This window comes from Grammomys surdaster, unplaced genomic scaffold, assembly GCF_004785775.1.
Source record: "Grammomys surdaster isolate TR1022 unplaced genomic scaffold, NIH_TR_1.0 97, whole genome shotgun sequence".
Taxonomy (NCBI): domain Eukaryota; kingdom Metazoa; phylum Chordata; class Mammalia; order Rodentia; family Muridae; genus Grammomys; species Grammomys surdaster.
This window is the reverse complement of record NW_021604576.1, coordinates 10,991,716-10,999,391: the sequence shown is the minus strand read 5'-3', so window position 1 is coordinate 10,999,391 and position 7,676 is coordinate 10,991,716.

The following is a 7,676-nucleotide window of genomic DNA, read 5'->3' as shown; positions in this document are numbered from 1 at the left end:
GCTACAGATGAAGGTTGCCCAGGTGGAGGTGTGGGAGGGGCAAATCCACTTCTCTATGCTCTCTGGCAGTTCGGTTCTCGTGGAGCTTCTCATCCAGAAGGCTGGTGAAGCCTTTCCTCTGGAGCTTTATGAATCATTCATTCTAAAAGCATGATGAAGCATGCACAAATACAAATGTTACTGGATAAACAGGCCATTCTGAGGCTAATAAACTCAGTGCAGAAGCACAGGAAGACCATCTTCCTTCATCACTCTCTGTGCCTGAGTAAGAGCTGGGACCTAAACAAGATGAGGTCTGAATACTTCTCTATGGCCAACTATGAAATAGAAAGCCAGAGAAGGCAAGAGCTATGTAGGAAACAGGAACTTGTAGTGTCTGTGGCCTGTCTTGAACCGTGTGTGGGATATCACACTGTATAATAGCTTCCAAGAGGACTCGTTCTAGATCATCACATTAGCACACAGGGTTTGATCTGTAAACTTTCAGTAGGTACAAACATTTCAGTCGACAGCATGAATTTCATGCTACTGTCTTCAAGTCCTGTGTCATATATATATATTTTTTTCCATGATAGAAACTGGATTTTTTTCTTTGCATCCCCCATTGCCAAGTTGGAACTCATTTTTTCATGGTTTTGCTAAATCATTTATTATGTGCCCAGTTTCGGTAATTAGTATGGCTTTTATTTCTTGCACTAATTGAAATTGTATGTTCATTGTTGTAAGAATATCTGTATTCTAGCATCTGTGTCATAATTTCCTCAAGACAAAGATGAAGAAACATTTGTTTTAATTCAACACTCCCAGATTCGGAATGTGTGTCACAACCAGTATAAATATTTTAATGAACAGATGCCTAATTGGGCATCTTAAACTAGAACATTTTATTGACTTCCCTTTATATGCCATTTTTTACTCTTTAGTAAATGCGGTTTTGAAAAATTAAGTGACTCCATGAAGATTACAGAAACAACATTGAAACCAGGATGTATAACCTGGAACCGCTGTTTTTATGAGGATTCTGTAACACACACCTCCAGGTTGTACAGGATCTTCATTTTACAGAGGCCTTAATACAGACCTCTTGTTTCAGAGTGTGCTGTCCTTATATGGGACGCCATTTTCTTTCCCTTTACCCTCAGTGCTTCTGAGGTTAACCTTTTGTGAGCACTGTAATGGACACATTTCCTTTCACATGGGCAGCTTAAGCCTGAAGCCGTCTACCTTCAGCATCTCAGTTGCTGAGCTCATGTTCCCTCCTTGCCAAAAGCTTCTATTAATTTACACAATGATAGGTTGTTCTAAGGAGTAAAAGGAAAGCACAAGTGCCAACCACTCCTGTGAACCAGAGTGTTTCCTGTTGTAATGTAGAGGCAAACCGTGCTTCAGCTTCTCAAAGTAGAGAGGTGGGGCACATTAATAAATGTTTTCAAGGTACAGCTCTAATCTAAAAAATTTGAAGTGAGAAAACCTTTTTTTTTTTTATAAAAGATTGATTTATTTTATGTATATGAATACACTGTAGCTATCTTCAGACACACCAGAAGAGGGCATCAGATCCCATTACAGATAGTTGTAAACCAACATGTGGATGCTGGGAATTGAACTCAGGACCTCTGAAGGAGCGCTCAGTGCTCTTATCTGCTGAGCCATCTCTCCAGCCCCTGATGATTTTTTTTTTAGATTTATTTTTTCTCAAATCGTAATTCATTCACACAGGGGTTATAAACACAGAAAGGCAGGATGTGGGGAAGGGAATGACACTCGAGTGTGGGTGTTCAGGGGAAATACAGATATCTTCAGAACCGGGTATCGGCTGGGTGAAGGTTCAGGGGACAAGTCATTATGACTCTGCCTATGACTCGCTTGTCCTTATCTAAGTTGGTATTATCTGCCAAGGCTACCTATTTACAAGGTCTATGACTACTCAGACTTGTAGATTTCCACAAAAGCTGCCTGTTTACATTAGCTTATAGCCATCTGTTTCAATGTTTTTCCACTGAGACCCAAGACTTGGTGTTAGTATACATGTATGACAGGCCTTCTGCTGATTTTAGGCCTATTGTTGATTTTAGGACTTCAGTGTGTAAGCTGGTCTGCCCCTGACATCTCCTCCCTTCTCTAAGTATAGAAGGGCTGTGGCAACTCTAAACTTGCAAAGGCGGGGATAGAAGCCTGACCTCCAGTATTTGAAGGGGACCTTGTAATGGCTCCAGTCCCCCTGTCGTTGTCCAGTGAGGCATGAGGGCCAACCCATCCCGATGTCTTTTTCCTGGAGAGGGGATACTTTTGACATTAACCCCTATGCAGTCAGGCTTGTCCCTTAGGGAACCCAGATAGATATTTTTATCTTTTATTTATATTCCCTTGCAGTGCTTAGCCTCGCAGCCTAAACAAGAATTCAGATCGCCTGTCAGAGGGGGTTCTGGGTGGCCCCTCTCTGCTTGGTCTAGGGGCAGAAGTCCCCCCTTTTAGGTTGGGTGGAGATGGGTTTTGGAAACACCCTGTATAAAGTAACAACCTCATCTTGAGTCTTGTGGTCCTCCATAGCTAACTTATGATAATGTATCTGAATAGGTTTTGCTACCAAATTATTTATCTGTTGTATCGCAGAGTTAGTCCGCCTATTTGAGAGCCAGGAACCAGCAGAAAAAAAGCAAAAAGAACCCAAATAATGGTCCCAAGATGAGAGGAAATAGGGTTGACAACCTTGGAGTGGCTGAAAACCAATTCTTGTACCAGCCTTCATCTGTCTCTTTCTCTCTCTGATTTTTCTCAGGGCCTTCACTGACCTATTTCATGCTCTCTTTAACCCCCCTTGTCTTATCTATGTAAAGGCAACATTCTTCTTTAAGGGCTGTACACAATCAAGAGCTGTACACAGCCTTTTCTATTGTGATAGAGTAATCAAGTCCAAAAAGGATCTTTGCGATTTTAGGAGGTCTCTTCAGACAGTGAAACGAGGGATTTCTTCAGATTAGTGATATCAATCTCTAGCTGTTTGATGTTCTTGTCAGTGGCCCTTCAAACGTCTGAGTAGTATAATTTTGGAGGCCAGCTTCTGGATTAGAACTTCTAACAGCAGACATCACGGGTGATTTATTTTTACCTTGAAAGGATAAAGAAGGGAATTCTCAGGGAGATTTCTCTTCCCTGGATGTAAATTGTTATTCATCTTATTTATGGTTGGGCCTGGCTTTGTGTGGGTATCTATTTATTTCATTAATCTTTTTGGTAGCCAGTTAGCTGTGCCTTCTGTGGTATCAAACCAGCATCTCAATCCTCAGCCCCATAAGGGAACTGGGTCTGGGCCATTCCCTTTAAGGGTAAGAGGGTCCTTCCCCATATCTGTGGCAATGTTTTTGTTGGTCTCGGTGGTGCCAGAGACAGACAGCAGCAGATTTGCCATGAGCTTTCAGCTTTAGAGAGTTAAAAGTGAACAAGGCATGATGGAGAGTATTTCAGGGGGACTCCTTCTGGGGCGGGGTACCATTCCCCCTCTTTTGTTTTTAAAACCAATTTTTCAGAGTTCTTGTAAAATCAGGGCAGAAGCGCCAACAGTCACTCCTTCCACACTCAGAGAGTCATGAAGACCCTATTTAAAGATATATAAATCTATATTAATAATCTTTTGTCAAAGGACTATTATAGCACCGCCGACAACTAATCAGGCTATATAATATATCGATTAGTAATACCTTCTTCTACTTTTTGTGAGATTACCTCTTTTTTGTCAATTAATTGTTGAGGAAAATTAGGATTTACATCTCACTTGAGAGTATTGAACAGAGACTTAAATTCTTTTGTGGAGAGCTTAAAATAGGATCTTAGCCAATTAGCAACTCCTAGAAACTTTTGAAAATAGTTTAAAATAAGTAAACACTCTCTCTCTCTCTCTCTCTCTCTCTCTCTCTCTCTCTCTCTTTTGGACCCTTTATCTGTGTTTTTTTTTGTTGTTGTTGATGTTGTTGGATATACGTATTTACTTTTCAATGTTATCTCCTCTCCCATTCTCCCCCCAAAATCCTTATCCCATACCGTTCCTCCTATTTTTATGAGGGTGTGCTCCAAACATCCCCCCAGTCCCATCTCCCTGCTCTCAAATTCCCAAACAGTAGGGGATCCAAACTTTTGGGGACCATGGCCCTCCACTTCCACTGAAGTCTGACATGGTCACCCTCAATTACCTATACAGGTGGAGACATGAATCCCTCCCTTTGTGCTCTCTGCCTGGCAGTTTAGACTTTGGGAGCTCTGGTTGAAACTTTTGATACTCCTTCTAGAAAGGACCAAATCTCCCACACTTTGGTCTTCCTTCTTCTTCTTGAATTTTATGTGGTCTATATGTTTTTTTCTTAGATATTATGAGCTTTTGGGCTAATATCCATTTATCAGTGAGTGCATGCCATATATGTTCTTTTGAGATTGGGTCATCTCACTCAAGATGATATTTTCCAGCTCCATCTATTTGCCGAAGAATTTCATGAACTCATTGTTTTTAATAGCTGAGTAGTACTCCATTGAATAAATGTGCCACATTTTCTGCATCCATTCTTCTGCTGAAGGGCGTCTGGGTTCTTTCCAACTTCTAGCTATTATAAATAAGGCTGCTATGAACATGGTGGAGCATGTGTCCCTGTTGTATGTTGAAACATCTTTTGGGTATATGCCCAGAAGTGGTATAGCTGGGTCCTCAGGTAACACTATGTTCAATTTTCTGAGATACCGCCAGACTGCTTTCCATAGTGGTTGTACCAGTTTGCAATCCCACCAATAGTGGAGGAGTGTCCCTCTTTCTCCACATCCTCGCCAACATCTGCTGTCACCTGTGTTTTTGATCTTAGCCATTCTGACTGGTGTGAGGTGGAATCTCAGTGTTGTTTTCATTTGCATTTCCCTGATGACTAGGGATGCTGAAGACTTCCTTAGGTGCTTCTCAACCATTCGAGCTTCCTCAGTTGAGAATTCTTTGTTCAGCTCTGTGCTCCATTTTTTAATAGGGTTCTTTGATTGTCTAGAGTCTAATTTCTTCAGTTCTTTTTATACCTTGGATATTAGCCCTTTATCAGATGTAGGATTGGTGAAGATCTTTTCCCAATCTGTTGGTTGCCAGTTTGTCCTATTGACTGTGTCCTTTGCTTTACAGAAGCTTTGCAGTTTCATGAGGTCCCACTTGTCAATTCTTGGTCTTAGAGCACAAGCCATTGGTGTTCTGTTCAGGAACTTTTCTCCTGTGCCCATGTATTCCAGGCTTTTCCCCAGTTTCTCTTCTATTAGTTTCAGTGTAGCTGGTTTTAGGTGGAGGTCCTTGATCCACTTGGAATTGAGCTTTGTACAAGGAGATAAGTATGGATCATTTTGCATTCTTCTACATGCTGACCTCCAGTTGGACCAGCACTATTTGTTGAAAATGCTGTCTTTTTTCCACTGGATGGTTTTAGCTCCTTTGTCAAAGATCAAGTGACTGTAGGTATGGGGGTTCATTTCTGGGCCTTCTATTCTATTCCATTGATCCTCCTGCCTATCTCTGTTCCAATACCATGCAGTTTTTATCACTATTGCTTTGTAGTACAGCTTGAAGTCAGGGATGGTGATTCCTCCAGAAGTTCTTTTATTGCTGAGAGTAGTTTTCGCTATCCTGGGATTTTTGTTATTCCAAATGAATTTTAATATTGCTCTTTCTATCTCTGTGAAGAATTGAGTGGGAATTTTGATGGGGATTGCTTTAAATCTGTAGATGGCTTTTGGCAAAACAGCCATTTTTACTATATTAATCCTTCCAATCCATGAGCATGGGAGATCTTTCCATCTTCTGAGATTTGCTTCGATTTCTTTCTTCAGGGGCATGAAGTTCTTGTCATACAGGTCTTTTACTTGCTTTGTTAGGTTCACACCAAGGTATTTTATATTATCTGTGACTATTGTGAAGGGTGTCATTTCCCTAATTTCTTTCTCAGCCATTTTATCTTTTGAGTAGAGGAAGGCTACTTATTTGCTTGAGTTAATTTTATATCCAGCCACTTTGCTAAAGTTGTTTATCAGGTTTAGGAGTTCTCTGGTGGAAGTTTTGGGGTCACTTAAGTATACTATCATATCATCTGCAAATAGTGAGATTTTGACTTCTTCCTTTCCAATTTGTATCCCTTTGATCTCCTTGTGTTGCCTAATTGCTAATTGCTCTAATTGCTCTGGCTAGGATTTCCAATACTATATTGATTAAGTAGGGGGAGAGTGGGCAGCCTTGCCTAGTCCCTGATTTTAGTGGGATTGCTTCAAGTTTCTCTCCATTTAGTTTGATGTTGGCTACTGGTTTGCTGTATATTGCTTTTACTTTCTTTAGGTATGGGCCTTGAATTCCTGATCTTTCCAAGATTTTTATCATGAAGGGATGTTGAATTTTGTCAAATGCTTTCTCAGCATCTAGTGAGATGATCATGTGGTTTTTTTCTTTGAGTTTGTTTATATAGTGGATTACATTGATGGATTTCCATATATAGAACCAACCCTACATTCCTGGGATAAAGCCTACTTGATCATGATGGATAATGTTTTGATGTGTTCTTGGATTCGGTTCGCTAGAATTTTATTGAGTAATTTTGCATCAGTGTTCATAAGGGAGATTGGTCTGAAGTTCTCTTTCTTTGTTGGGTCTTTGTGTGGTTTAGGTATGAGCATAATTGTGGCTTCATAGAATGAATTGGGTAGTATACCTTCTGTTTCTATTTTGTGGAATAGTTTGAAGAGAATTAGATGTAGGTCTTCCTTGAAGGTCTGATAGAATTCTGCTCCAAAACCATCTGGTCCCAGACTTTTCTTTGTGGGGAGGCTTTTAATGACTGCTTCTATTTCTTTTGGGGTTATGAGACTGTTTAGATGGTTTATCTGGTCCTGATTTAACATTGGTAACTGATATTTGTCTAGAAAATTGTCCATTTCATCCAAATTTTCCAATTTTGTTGAGTATAGGCTTTAGTAGTAGGATCTGATGATTTTTTTAATTTCCTCGGTTTCTGTTGTTATGTCTCCCTTTTCAGTTCTGATTTTATTAATTTGGATACTGTCTCTGTGCCCTCTGATTAATCTGGCTAACGGTTTATCTATCTTGTTGATTTTCTCAAAGAACCAGCTCCTGGTTTTGTTGATTCTTTGGATAGTTCTTTTTGTTTCTATTTGGTTGATTTCAGCCCTGAGTTTGATTATTTCCTGCTGTCTACTCCTCTTGGGTGTATTACCTTCTTTTTGTTCTAGGGCTTTCAGGTGCGATGTCAAGCTGCTAGTGTATGCTCCCTCCAGTTTCTTTTTGTAGGCACTTAGAGCTATGAATTTTCCTCTTAGCACTGCTTTCATTGTGTCCCATAGGTTTTGGTATGATGTATCATCTTTATCATTAAATTCTAAAAAGTTTCTAATTTCTTTCTTTATTTTTTCCCTTACCAGATTATCAATGAGTAGGGTGTTGTTCAGTTTCCATGTGAATGTGGGCTTTCCATTGTTTTTGTCATTTTTGAAGACCAGCCTTAGACCATGGTGATCTGATAGGATGCAGGGGATTATTTCAATTTTTTATATCTGTTGAGGCCTGTCTTGTGCCCAATTATATGGTCTATTTTGGAGAAGGTACCATGAGGTGCTGAGAAAAAGGTATATTCTTTTGCTTTAGGATGAAATGTTCTATA